Source organism: Vicia villosa, linkage group LG1 (assembly GCF_029867415.1).
Source record: "Vicia villosa cultivar HV-30 ecotype Madison, WI linkage group LG1, Vvil1.0, whole genome shotgun sequence".
In the NCBI taxonomy this organism is placed as follows: Eukaryota; Viridiplantae; Streptophyta; class Magnoliopsida; order Fabales; family Fabaceae; genus Vicia; species Vicia villosa.
The window spans coordinates 113838357-113853827 of NC_081180.1; the positions used below are offsets into that span (position 1 = coordinate 113838357).

Consider the following 15471-nt stretch of genomic DNA (forward strand, 5'->3'; position numbering starts at 1 on the left):
ACACTATAACATAATCAACACATTATACACATAATCAAAATAGAACCATAAATTGTCAAGTTGTGCACTACACCGTATTTTTTCCAAATCTAAACTAAATATTCTTAATTGACTTTCCCCAAGATCAACATCATTATGCATTACAAATTCAACCTAGTCATTTGCACTCGCTTCCTTGGCTGATTCTTCATTCTTGTAGCCATGTTTGATGCAGACTTTAATTAATTTTGTATAAGATCAACATCATCATCGAAAGGTGTTTCTAATTCATATTCATTTTTAACACCCACATCTCCTGGCGAAGTGCCTACTTCATCTTTGTTGATATGATTCACAGCAAAATCCGTATTAACTCTCACATATTTCGTTGATATTGTCCAATATAACTGACATACAATTATGCCTCATACATACCTAAAAGTTAGTGATTTTTTTTATTTCATGGATAAATAAAATGCAACACTAAAAATATAACAACTTGATGTCTTACTTCAATTTCTGTTGACTTTCTAGATTATGATGATGATGTCATATTTAAGCAATCAAGAACTGATAAACCATAAACGTTATTCCTACAACAAAAAGAAAATAAAGACATTTACATGATTACTACAACAACAGAAAAAAATAAAATGGTTATTGGTATACCTCTTTCAATTTAAATGAGTGTATATGCTAATAGTTAATAGGAACCCATAGGAGAATAGAGAGAGAGAGAGAGAGAGAGAGAGAGAGAGAGAGAGAGAGAGAGAGAGAGAGAGAGAGAGAGAGAGGGAATAAAGAACAAAAATGGAGAATGTGTGTGCTGACATTTAAATTGAAAGAGATAAACCCTAAATCTTATCCCTCTTTCAATTCCCCTCTTTCAACAATTGAATAAACAAGAAATAGGAACATAGAAAAAAGATTAATAGGAGAGAAGAAAACACGACAATGAAAAACATTGAACCTTGTAATGATGCAAAGGAGACGGTGAAGGAAGAAGCATCATTGTGAGAGGAGAGAGCTAAGCTTAAGCGTTGTCGCGCCGTCGGTGGGTGAGAGAGAGGAAAGATGTAGCCTTCGTACGTTGAGAGAGAGTTGCAATGAGAGAAAGCGCCGCCGATGAGAGAGAGTTTTGTTAAGAGCTGTTGCGATGAGAGAAAACAATGAGAGTTTGTCGTTGAGAAAGAAAGAATGTATCAAACTGTAAAGAAAATTGAAAGAGAAATTATATTTTGAGTTAACCCGAACACTCAATTAAAAATGACAAAATTGCTCTTACTTGTTATGATCGTTACCAAAAAATAGGTTTATATATGTACAATATGTACTGTGTAGGTGTAATTTGTTTGTTCCAAAATATCCTTCCTGATTTAGAATTCAAACAATTTTGGTTTCTCTCACATTTTCGCACTTGATCTTGACTATACTTCTATTTTTAAATGACATATTATTTGTGAATCGTGACAAATAATCATCTAAGATCCTTTTCTGGAACATTATACATAAAAAACTATAAATTAAAAAAAAAAATCTTATTAATTTTTAGTGCAAAAAATTGAGAAAATGAGCAAAATTGTTTAAATTTGAAATAAGGAGATTAATTTCGTGAATAAGATAAAATAAATGAACCAAAATTGTAGGTAAACAAAACAAATACATCATATTTATTATTATTTTCTAAATTATTTTATATATTTCAAATATAATGAATGTGTTATTTCGCAATATTAATTTTTAATGTATTAATATTACTATATTTTATTGTATCTTAATAATATTAATATTAATAAAAAATATAATATATAATTATGATATTCTAAAATCAATTTTAAATAAAATATAGTATAAAATAAGTGAATTATTATCTATCCAACTCAAAAAGTTGAGTAAGATTATCACTAATATGAAATATTTTGAAAACAACAAACAATTATATTATTTAATAAATAATTAAATATATTAAAATTAACTAAAATCATATAATTCGTTAAAGTTATATTACTCAATTTTTTGTAATGGATAGAGAATATGGGTGTTCGTATATGGATCATATGTTGATGGTGTAGATGACTATTTGAGAATTGGTGAAACAACAACACTAAAATATGTTGATAAGTTTACAAGAGGTGTTATTAGTGTATTTGAGTCACAATATTTGCGAAAGCCAACTATTGAAGACGTCGAATATATGCTACAAATGGAGGAGGCATGTGGCTTTCCAGTTATGTTGGAGAGCATTGATTCTATGCATTGGAAATGGAAAAATTTTCCCCGTTGCATTGAAAGGGTTGTATGACCGAGGTGATTATAGTAAGCCTACTGTTATGCTTGAAGCAATCGCTTCACAAGACCAATGGACATGCATTCTTTGGGGTAGCTGGTTCAAATAATGATATTAATGTGTTGAACCAATACGATGTCTTCAACGATGTTATGTAAGATCGAGCTCCCGAGGTCCATTATTTAATTAATGGCACTAAATACAACAAGGTTATTATCTATCAAATGACATTTATCATGAATGGTCAATATTTGTGAAAAGCATCTCAATGCCATAAAGGATAAGAGAAAATTATTTGCCCAATATCAAGGTGCAAGAAAGGATATTGAACGAGCATTTGGAGTTCTCCAATTCCGATTTGCGATCATACGTAACTCAGCTCGACCTTGGCACCTGGATGCACTGAAGCGCATAATGGATACTTGTATCATACTACACAACATGATTGCTGAAGATGAACGTGGCACATATGGTGGCAATTTTGATTATTCTTATGAGCATTTAGGCAATGACCAGGCTGCACCACCAGATGATTCTAATAATGATTTTCAGAAGTTTCTACGTAGAAGACGTCATGTTCGTGACAAAGAAATTCATCGACACCTTCAACAAGATTTGATAGAACATATATGAGAACGTCTTGGACATGAAAATAACCATAACTAAAAATTATTTTAAGTGTTTAGTATATTTTATGCATGTTTAGTATATTTTCTACTATTAGTTTGTATTAATATTTACGAATTTTTCAATGTATTTTTATTTTGCCCTTATTTATTTATTTTTGGATATTTTGATTTATTTTTAATATATGTTGGTTTCCTTTTTGATTCATTTTGATATAGTTGAATTAATTTGTTTAAATTAAATATTTATATATTAATGTAAAATATAAATTTGGAATGTATTGTAAGTTAGTGGGACCCATTTTAAAATTTTAGATGAGTGGTATGATTTTTTGGAAAATGTAGTTGGGTGGTTTAAGTAATTGAGAAATATGAAATAATATATTATATTGGGTGGGGTGCATTTACACTACCAAATTGGGTGGCATAGATGTGGATACTCTAAGAAATGAGAGACTAGATAAGAAAATGTGATATGTAATTGAAAAAGAAGATGAGAAGAAGGCGTGATAGTGCTAGGCAAGATTTAAGAAAATTTAAACTGAAATTTTAAGTGTAAGGAAGGAAAATCATTTGAAATGGTAAGACTAATACATAATATGTTTGAGTTTGGGTTGAATGTAGGTTAAGTTAACGTTGGTTGTAACGTAATGCGGTTTGGTTCGATTTGTAAATTACAAACTGCAAATTGAACCGAATCGCCGTGTGCTTTTATTAAAAAATAATCCAAACACATCTGAATTAAATACAATTTTTCGATTTCAATTTAATTTTACGATTTTATATTGGATAAGTTTGATTTTGAACACCTTGATCGGGATTTTACATAAGTCAATCGGGATATCGCTGCAAGTATACAGCTTAGTCGTTAAGTTTTAAAAGATATCGAACCCACAAGGACTGAGGGTCAAATAATACGGTCTTTCGTTGCAGTTGGTAGCTAAGGCTTTCGATATTTGTTGGTGTAGAAATGAAACTTAATTAAACTAAGGTAAACAATAATTAATTAATCAGGTGTTTAGACACCGGTGTGCAATAGTCCGACTTCCGGGTTTAGCAACTTAATGGCATATTTTAAATAAATGGAGTCACTTTTCAGAATAAGTTATTCGAGTTAAAAACCTTTACCTCCCACTTTAGTGTTTATTGACTTAGATTATACTATCAGTCCTAAAGTCCGCTCTCGCTAAATCATTACAAACTGAAAATAATTTTTGAAAGTCGAATAAATTATAATCAACTCTAAAGCGCTCTCGCTGTATTTAGAGTTGATGTTCGATGACCGCTATCCGGTAAAAACCTTACACTCTCGTTATTTTGATTTTAGACCTTAGGATGTAATTTACTTTCGTAAAAATACGACTCAATATTAAAATAGGAAATCAGAACCAAAAAAATGCTTTGTAGAAATTTAAGCCAAACAGTTACTAAACCTGTCCGTCTGAGACCTTACACACCGGTTCGATAATTTAGCCGAACATATTATATTCTTCAGTCAAATAGGAAACATAATATGAATAAATCAACACAAGCATAGCAGTAAAATTATTAAACAATGTAAGCATGTAAAAGAAACCTGTAAACTGAATGATTAAACTGAGCTCTATGTTCCAAAGCTTCAAACAGGTTCAAGCAATTCTTCACGTAACAGTACAGATCCGGAAATTAAATACTTAAACTAAACTAAGTGTAGTAATCCTTCAATGCAAAGAATTACTACTTTGGATGGTGAATTAAAAAGGGAACAAAGGTTCTGTGTGCAGAAAGAAATAACAGTGGAAACAAAAACTCTAAGACTGAAATTCGGTGCGGAGACGAGAGAGGCTTCAGTTGTGATATCTTCCTCTTTTTATATGCTTCATAAAATCAGGTTAACTCGTATAATCAGTCTTCCACTTTCCTCATTTTTCGGATGCAGAACCGTCTCACGTTTTGCTGAGAAACAGGCGTAAATAGTGGAAAAGGGGTTTGTGCCTAGGGGCACACGTGAGTGCCTAGGGGCACACTTCACAAATTTGCATCCAGTTCCGAGGGGCATACTCTGAGTGCCTAGGGGCACACGTGCTTTTCCTTCTTGGATCTTCGTTCTGGGCTTTTGCACATGGGTTTGGACTTTTTGCATTTTTTCTTCATTTTCTTGTTTCTAACACCCCAATTGCTTATTATTCCCAATACTTGAGATTTATTTAAAATTCCTGAAACAAATAACAAAACAGCATAAAACCATAATAAAATAAAATAATAACTAATTAAATGTTACGGATTGTGTCGTAATCGAGACCGATAATACGGTATAATTTCGTGTTATCAAACTCCCCTATGCTTAAATCTTTGCTTGTCCTCAAGCAAATAATTATAAGAAATCAATTTTTGAGAAAAAAATATTTTAAATGCAATTCATGGCATTACCCGAATTGTATAAGTCGCAATAACTTCAAAGTAACAGATACGGTAAAAATACTGAAGAATCCCCACGTTTGCAAACCATTCCGAGTCACGACACTATAGCTCTCCCTAAACCTTTTCGCCTAATTCTTACCCATTTTCATTCTAGCGCAATCACATTAAGCCCTTTACCTTAACATTCACATAGTAGGATAACCGGTTAGCGACTATGATCCCTGTTTTATCGTTTTCTCAACTGAGGAGTTCTGGTGCGTAAGGTTTTCGACTCCTTTTATTTATCCGTTAACAAATTGTGGGGGATCGAACCGTAGCTCGCCCTACCAAGTTCAGCACCAGAGAAAACTGAACCAATCTGCAGCGGTTGAAATATTATCATTATTATTTTTTTTAACGGAATCAACACTGTTGGGCTAAACGACCGGGTGAGGATCATCTAACTTAGTTGGGTGCTGCCGTTAGTTAATAAAGTTTAATTAATAGCTTAGGGATCATTCACTTATATTCATCGGCTTCCTACGTAGTTCATGTCAAGATGGTGCCGACTGCTAAATAAACTACTCGGGGTAATTAAGAAGGTTCAAAGTCTAAGGTTTCGGTAAAGTGAATACTCAAAACGATTCAACAAGCGTGGGGTCCTAAAGTATTTGGACCGTACCTATCTTCAAGCGATTGGTACTTAAGTACCCTTCGGGTGTTTAGATCTATGCATTTAAATTTTTAAAATTTTGTTATGGTTCAAATAAATGGGGAAGTTCGGACAAACACACGAAATTTGCATTATGAACTCGAAAGTACACAATTTTATTCAAGGGAAATTGCGGGAAAGGGAAATTATGCTGAAAAATAAATCTACTAAGAAAAATAAAGGACATAAGGCATAAAATAGATTCTAACTCCCCTATGCTTATTCCAAGCATTGTCCTCAATGCTTATGCTACTGGTCGCCTTGGTCGGGAGGTGGTTGGATGTTAAAGTGATCGTACAGGCCATCCACCCGCATAGAAAGTGCATGCATTTGGTCGCTTAAATCCCACATACCGTCGTTGGTCCAATTGGCATAATCATGTTGCTCTTGTTGTATTTGTTGTATTTGTTGTGTCATGTCGGCGTTGTGGCGTACCATTTCGTCGTACATAAAGTCGAGCGTCATGGGGATAGGCCTCATTCTTCCTCCTTGTGTATTTGAGGGACCAACTTGATCTTCGGGTGGCATTTGCATGTTGTCTTGGTTGTTACCACCTTGTTGTTCTAATTCTTCCTCCATTTCGTCCACAGTCGCGTTGTCTTCTTGAATGATAGCTCCAGGAGCGGGTGCATTTAAATCATAGAGCCAATTATTCATAGACCTTGGGTTGGTGCGTGCTCTATTTGGTAGTACGATACTTGGGACTTCTTTGTGGCCTACCATTAGCGTATATCCTCCAGCCACTCTGTTCTTAATTAAATGACCGGAACGACAATAGTTGATGTCAAGGAAGGTAGTTGTCAGTGCGGGCATTTCTTCTATAGTATTCCACAGGTTCAGCTTGATGGCTATGGATGTAACAAGACCGCCAATGCAAAACGGAGTAGTTCCGTCTCTTGAAATGAGGCTGTGGATATGTAGGAAAATGAAGGAGCTAGCGTTTATCCTCGATTCTTGTGAAAAATAACAGTGCATGATAAACAGCTCTCTTGCATTAACTTTGTTGTTGTTGGAACGAGCCATGATGGTGTTGGATAGAATACGGTGAAAATACCGTATTGTCGGGTTATGAAATTTAGAAGCAAATAGCTTATCCTATCCAGCAGGGCGTTCACTGGTTAGGCTTTCCCATATTCCGAATCCCATTGTCATCCAATTCACGTTGGAGGGAATACGGTAGTGTATGCCTGGAGTTCGCGGGAAATGGAACATGTCGCTCAACTGCGCTTGAGATAAAGAATATTCATTGTTGAGCAATCGAAAATGGGCGACACCAGATAGGTACATACCGTCACCGGGAGGGGTGATGTATGAAAAGGAACTCAAGAACTCCAAAGTCAGAGATTCAATGGTAGGGTGCCTCAAATTGCAGAAGTAATCCAAGTTAGACCACTGCAGCATATCTCCTATATCTTCATATATTCCCAGCCTGCGCATGCACGTCTCATCCGGATATCTCGTAGCAATAACGGAACATTGGTAAAAGGCTAGGTATCTATCTCTCTGGAGCTCACCGCGTTCACCTTGGCGGAAAACAATTCTGGTGAGGTCCGGCTCTCCCCGATTTAGTTGGACGCGCTGGTTTCCTCTTCTAGCCATGGATGTAATTCTTCAAGGTTGATTTGTATAAGGCCAAGGAGAAAGAGTAGGGAGAGTATTTGAGAAATGAGAAAGTTTGAGAAGTGATGAAGTATTGTGAAGAGAGTAGGAGATATAAAAGGTTGTGGAAAATTAAATGGGGTAGGTTGAATTTTGAAAATTAAATTTGAATTTTGAATTTGTGGTTTCAATGCTAATAAAAGTGGTGGTTTGAGTGTCATAAATTGTAGAGAATCTTGGGCAGGTCTGTGATGCTTGTCTGCTACGAGACAGAGAAAAATGAAGAGAAGAAAAAAAATGGGGAGTGCCTATAGGCACATGCACACCACTGTCGAGTGGCAGTATGTCAAAAATAAAAGGAAAAGTGTCGCTGGGCACTTAAATTAGGAGTGAGTGCCTATGGGCACTCTGCTGTCCTTATGTTTTTTTTTCTTTTATCCAGACAGAACAAAACAACAACACTGTGTGTAGGAAAAAGGAGTGAGTGCCGATGGGCACATGCACTGCCTAGGGGCACTCTGCTGCTATATATATATTTTTTTTCTTATCCAGAAAGAACAAAACAATCAATTAACGCACAGCATCATCACATGGTCAAGATTCCTCATGCATGGTTCAAATCACTCATTAATATCTATGCAAGATTCCAAAGTAACATGTATAGAGAAGAACAATGTCATGCATGCTATGACAAGTTATGTTTGCTGCCAATTAATAGTTTGACTACTATATGCATGCAATGTAATTGGACCAACAATTTAGAGTGAAATAGCATACCATATATTAAGATAAAATTATATAGTTTCTTTATAAAAGAGATGCAAATTAATTAACACAGTATAATTTTACTCAGTTGAAAGGTAAAGAAATTCTCTCTTTTTTTTTCTTCTTTCTGCTAGAGTAGATAGTTATTACAATAATATGCAGTAGCAGAAATATAACAGTGCTATTAAGCCAAAGCCACAAACACAAAATTAGCAGACATATGAAAAGTGGAAAATTTAAAATTAACAAAAGAGAAGAAAAAAAAATAACTCTGAAAATTAATAATTGAAATAATTCTGAAAATAATTCTAAACTTCCAAAATAAGTACTAAAACTTCAAAATAAATCCAAATAGGAAATTCTAACTAAACTTAAAAAATAAATAGACTTCAAAATAAATCAAAAACAGGAAATCCTAACTAATTCTCCCCCCCACGCTGAAACGGACAGTGGCCTCAATGTCAAAGCGCGGAAGTAAGAAAACCAAACATCATAAAAACAATCTTCAGCCACGATTAAGAGAGTGAAAATATTGATTAAGATAATCGAGCTGCTCTGTCACCAAGTCCATGAAACCATGAAAATCCACACGTAGAGTATTAAGCTCTCCACGTAAGCCAGTAATCTGATTTTCTAAATTCTGAATAGCAGTTGCAGTATCGAGAGGCGGGGGTCCAACAACCACTGGAGCAGCAGACTCACGAGAAGGAGTATGAGGATCAGGAGTCAGGAGGCGGTGCTCAGGAGAAGGAAAGTCATAATAGTGAGGAGGTGGAGTAGGATCAGATTCAGCGTCAGAGATATGATGCTCATAAATCTGGGGAGTCTCAGGTGAAGGAGGGGTAGGTGGATGATTCAGGTCAAACAACCAGTTAGCTCGGTTATGAAGACTTGTGATAGGGTAAGGTAAAACGAACTGGTACACCACGTCATGGTTAATTAGCAGGTCAAACTCATGTGGTCCTAAATTTCCTATCAGGTGTGTGTTAAAGCAGAAACGGATATTCATAGGACGAATTCCGCCATAAGGGTTTAATCCTAGAAGTGGTTGTCGCATTCCTACGGCATTTGCTATCATGGTAACTAGGCCTCCCATAAGTAAAGGGGTATGATCAGTCTCAATGATACGGACAAAATTGGCGACCATAAAGGTACCAGCATTGACAGGACGACCTTGTGAAGCGCAAAACATAATGAAAAGCTCATCACGGGATACCAAGGAAATGTGTTGCTCTTTTCCAAATAGGGTATGGGCCAGGATCTTATGGAAATACCTAATAGCAGGGTTATGGATGCTCTCTGAGTACATATCTTCAGGTTCAGGGTGGTAGTTACCAGTTATACTACCCCAAAAATAGTCAAGCTCATGGTGCTCGAGGAGCTCCTCTTGGGTGACAGTGAAAACATCAGGGCCGCTAGAAAAACCTAAAAGGTTAGCAAAGTCCCTATGGGTAAAGCGGTAATCAATACCAAACAACCTAAATCGGATTAAGCCATGGTTAAATCCTAAACCATGGTTAGGCAGATAGTTCAAAGAACTAAGGAACTCAAGGGTAAGCCTACGGTAAGAGCTAAACCTCCTCCTAATGGGTGAAGTATCCCAACCTATCTGGTGCAGCCAGTATAAGACACTCTCTCTAATGCCTAAGGCATTCATAGCACGGTCATCAGCATAAATGGTAGGAGTCATCTCTCTATCCGCTAAAGCCTCAAACCTCCTCACCTGACCTCTTCCCCTGAAAGTGATACTCATGTAGTCTACTCCTTGCATGATGTTAGTAGGCAATTAAAAGAAATTATCCTGAAAAGGTTTTTTTTGAGTAGATTTTCATATTAAGTCAGTTATGTTAGTCAGAAGCTGAAGAAAAATAGAATGATGTAGGGTAAAAAGAAAAAAATAAAAATAAAAATAAATAAATGAATTAATAAATAAATAAAAATAAAAGTAGTAAAATATAAATTTTAAAAAAAAAACAGGAGAAAAAGAGAAAAAAAATAAAATAAAATAAAGATAAAAATAAGATAAAAATAAGATAAAATAAGAAATATGGGTTGCCTCCCACAAAGCGCTTTGTTTAATGTCGGTAGCTCGACACCAGTCAATGATGTTTAAGTGGTAAGCTGAGTGGGAAGTTCTACTAATTTCATACAGTTAGAATATTCTTTGTTATCTACGAAATAGTAGTGTTTTAACCGTTGTCCATTAACTATGAATGGTTCGCTAGATCTACTCTTAATTTCTACAGCTCCACTAGGTAGAACTTTGGTTATTTCAAAGGGACCAGACCACCTAGATCTAAGTTTTCCCGGGAAGAGTTTAAGTCGAGAATTAAATAAAAGTACGATATCTCCTATGTTAAATTCCTTTCTCGATATTCTCTTATCATGCCATTTTTTCGTTCTTTCTTTATAGATTCTAGCATTTTCATAAGCGTCTAATCTAAGCTCTTCTAATTCGTGAATGTCTAAGATTCGTTTTTCACCAGCGGCAGTGTAATTTAGATTAAGGGTTTTAATGGCCCAATAAGTTTTATGTTCGAGTTCTACCGGGAGGTGACAGGATTTACCATAGACTAATTTAAAAGGTGTGGTTCCGATGGGTGTTTTAAAAGCAGTTCTATATGCCCAAAGGGCCTCAGGTAACTTAGTGGACCAATCTTTCCTAGATGTAGCAACAGTCTTCTCTAAAATTTGTTTAATTTCTCTATTTGAGACTTCGACTTGTCCACTAGTTTGTGGATGGTAAGGTGTTGCTACTCGGTGGTGAACTCCATATTTTAACAGAAGTTTCTCAAGAATTTTGGATATGAAATGTGAGCCACCGTCGCTAATTACTACTCTAGGGATACCGAATCTAGGGAAGATGATGTTTTTAAAGAGTCGGATTACTACTCGCGTGTCATTCGTAGGAGCGGCAACAGCCTCGATCCATTTCGATACATAGTCAATAGCGACGAGTATGTATTTGTTACCAAATGAAGAAGGAAATGGTCCCATGAAATCGATTCCCCACACATCAAAGACTTCGACTTCCAAAATTCCTTTCTGAGGCATTTCATCGCGTCTTGATATATTTCCAACGCGTTGGCACCGGTCGCAGTTCTTAACAACGATGTGAACGTCTTTCCATAAGGTTGGCCAAAAGAGACCAGCTTGTAGGATCTTTGCACAAGTCTTGGAAGTGCTTGCATGTCCCCCATAGGGAGCAGCATGACAGTGAGAAATTATGCTTCCTACTTCTTCTTCAGGGACGCAACGACGGAATATACCATCGGCTCCTCTTTTGAAAAGAAGTGGTTCGTCCCAATAGTATTGTTTCAGGTCGTGGAAGAACTTCTTCTTTTGTTGGTAAGTTAGATCTGGCGGTAATATTTTAGCGGCTAGGTAGTTAACGATATCAGCGTACCAAGGTACGGTTGAGTTTGCTATATATGCTTTGACAGTTCTTTCTACTTCGGTTTGAGTATTGTTTAAAGTTTCTGTTACCGAAGCGATGTCTAACTGGGCTATGAGTCGCTCATATGGGAAATCATCATTAATGGGCACGTCGTTAGGTTTATTTCCTTCCATTCTTGATAGGTGATCAGCAACCACATTTTCGGTGCCTCTTTTGTCCTTAATTTCAAGGTCGAACTCTTGCAAGAGTAGGATCCATCGAAGGAGTCTTGGTTTGGCATCCTTTTTGGTTAATAAGTATCTAATAGCGGCATGGTCGGTATAGATAATAATTTTCGCTCCCACTAAGTAAGATCGAAATTTGTCTAACGCGAATACGACAGCTAAGAGTTCCTTCTCTGTAGTGGCGTAGTTCATCTGCGCAGGGTCTAAGGTTCTACTAGCGTAGTATATAACATGAAGTTTCTTATCTTTTCTCTGTCCTAGGACAGCTCCTACAGCGTAGTCATTAGCATCACACATAATTTCGAATGGTTCGTTCCAGTTAGGTGGTTGCATGATTGGTGCGGATATCAGTGCTTGTTTAAGAGTTTGAAAGGCGTTTAGACATTTCTCATCAAATATGAATTCCGCGTCCTTCATTAGTAGCTCAGTCAGTGGTTTGGTTATTTTAGAGAAATCTTTTATGAAACGGCGGTAGAAACCAGCGTGTCCTAGAAAACTCCGTATTTCTCTAACACTTTTCGGGGGTTGAAGGTTTTCAATGATTTCGATCTTAGCTTTATCAACTTCAATCCCTTTATCAGACACGATGTGTCCAAGTACGATTCCTTGTCTTACCATGAAATGGCATTTTTCCCAATTTAGTACTAAGTTGACACTTACGCATCGTTTAAGTACCATCTCCAGGTTCGAAAGACATCCTTCAAAACTTTCTCCACATACGGAGAAATCATCCATGAATACTTCCATCATTCCATCGAGAAAATCAGCAAAGATCGACATCATGCATCTTTGAAATGTCGCTGGTGCGTTACACAGTCCGAACTGCATTCGTCGATAAGCGAATGTGCCATAAGGACATGTGAATGTCGTCTTTTCTTGGTCATCAGGGTGGATAGGAATTTGGAAGAATCCTGAGTAACCATCCAAGTAGCAGAAATGAGAGTGTTTTGCCAACCGTTCGAGCATTTGGTCTATAAATGGTAAAGGAAAATGATCCTTTCGAGTGGCTTTGTTGAGTTTTCTGTAGTCAATACACATTCGCCATCCAGTTTGAGTGTGTTGCGCTATTGATTCGCCTTTAGGGGTTGTAATGACAGTGACACCTCCCTTCTTGGGTACGACGTGTACAGGGCTTACCCACTTACTATCGGATATAGGGTATATGATTCCTGCTTCTAACAGCTTTTGAACTTCCTTTTTCACTACATCGCTTAGAATCGGATTGATTCGTCTTTGATGTTCTCGCGAGTGTAGCAACCTGCCTAAAAATTTAACTTAGAGAGTCGCCACCTATTCTACCAAGGCGAATAGGAAACCTTACGTAGTTGAGAGATCAAGGTAAGATACTATATTCAGGTCGAGGGAAGGTGTTAGGCACCCTCAACCCTTTCCTATTGGCTTTGAATCTAAGGACAAAGGTTTATGGCTAAAATTGAAGCTTATAGGTAAGGAAATGAATAAGGGGAAAATTGAGATTTTATGGAAGGGGACTCGCCTTGTTGCCAAGTGCCTACGTATCTCCTTATGGAGAATCAGAGTCAACGTAGTTCGGGCACAGGATTGTACGCCTTAGAATTTGATTTGAATAGTCTGAAGTTGTCTTGAGGCTTTTTGAATGGCCTATCGCAGTTTGAATTTGATTTGAAAGGGCATTTTGAGTTGCCCAGGATAAAAATCCTATAGTATCGTGGTTTAGTGTATTTTAGATGTTTCGGGCGTACAACCCTGATTTGGCACAATTAACCGCAATGATCAATAGGTTTGATCACCATAGTTAAAAGATTAGGGTTTTGCACCATTACCAATTCAAATCGATTGATTCGATTATCACTAGTAATGAATTAACGTATTTTATTATTTTATGAATTTGTATTTTTATACTGTTACCTCTCATAACCGATTAATACGATTACAAATAATAACAAATTGATAAGGTATGCTAATCATCATAACCAATAAGATGGTTAAAACCATTTAGCAACATAATGTTTATTTTTATTTATATTTAATTATTTAAAGGATTGATTGTTACCCACCGCGATCCATTAATTTAATCGAAGCGAATAAAATTCTAAAAAATTATTTGGCTAAAGCCTACGTTGGCTAGAAAACCCTAATCCTAACACTTTGGCCAGTGGCCAACGGGATGGGGCAAACCCTAATAGTATAAACTTTATAGGTTTTATTGTGATTTTATAATAATTAAAATTAATTAAATCAATTAAGTCGAATAATTGACATAATCGAGTAATCGGGGAAAATGTTATACTCCTAACCCTAATCCTAATTTGATTTTTCTAAACCTAATTATATTTCTAATCCTAATTAAATTAATTAAACCTAAATAATTAAACCTAAATCCTAATAACTAAATAATAAACAAAAAAACAATATATAAAAAAAAACCTGGCAGTGATTCCGTGGGATGCACCCATGGAGCTCCACGGTGTACCTTCAAATTCTTGTGCGTTGGATCAGTTCCGGGTGCCATCCAGCGGTGATGATTGAAGGTGTATGGTGCTCATGCATAAGGGACGAAATACTGGATCCTAATATTAATCCTGCGTGTTGCGTTGATGAGTGATCATGCTAGGCTGCAGGTCTGCGCGCGTTGGATCCAATCTTGATGGGATCTGACGGTCTTGGTGTGAAGGAGTAGCGTGGCCATGTGTGGAGAGGGTAGCGTTGAATCTGCGCATATGCCTTATCAAAGAAAAATAGGAAAATATATGTGGGACGCTGGGATCGAACCCAGGTCCCTTTGGTCCCAAGCTCTCTCTTCAAGCCAAACGCGCTGCATACAGTTGGTGTTAAATTGATAATTCTAAACAATCATATACGAAAACACATGAACAAAATTCAAAAAAAATACAACGCGCGTGTGGACTGTTCTTCTTCTTCGTTTTCGTTCATGGACGCAACCGTTGTCGTCCCCTGCAAATCCGAGCAACACCACAAATAAACAGATTATAAGAACACAAATCAATTGCAAATTATCATCCGAACGCAATGGTATAAGTCTTAGGGTCCAATTTTTCCTGTATTGAATAATCCCCAATTTAAAGCTCTTGAACCCTATTAATGGTGGAACTATCAACCTGCAAGGAAACACAATTAAACTATCCAGACAGAATCACACTATCAATACAGACACGAATATATAATTAGTTCATGGGCAGGAGGCGTGTAGGCATGGAACCGAGTTCAAGAAGTTTCGTTCTTTTGTAGGCATATGACTTGCGATTCTGTGCAGGCTGAATAGAAGATGATGATTGAGTGTCTTGAATCAACCTCCAACACTCAGAACAAAAATCTGATTTTTCCTTTGCTTGAGTCTGTTTTTTACGGTTTTGGAGGCATAGTTCTCCTTCTCCAGATTTTCGGCCAGCCCCCCATCCTTACAGCCTCTCTCTTTTTTATATTCATCTATTTTAGTTAGTTTTTTTGTTTTCTTAACCTAATGGGCCTACCAAGACTAAACCTATTAATCCTAGAGATAATCC

The 15471-nt window shown here is 36.5% G+C and overlaps 1 pseudogene; it reads left to right on the forward strand.

Annotated features, from left to right (window-relative positions):
- Nucleotides 1–933: 933 nt before the first annotated feature.
- LOC131652023 (uncharacterized) lies at nucleotides 934–2899 on the forward strand (annotated as a pseudogene).
- Nucleotides 2900–15471: the final 12572 nt, after the last annotated feature.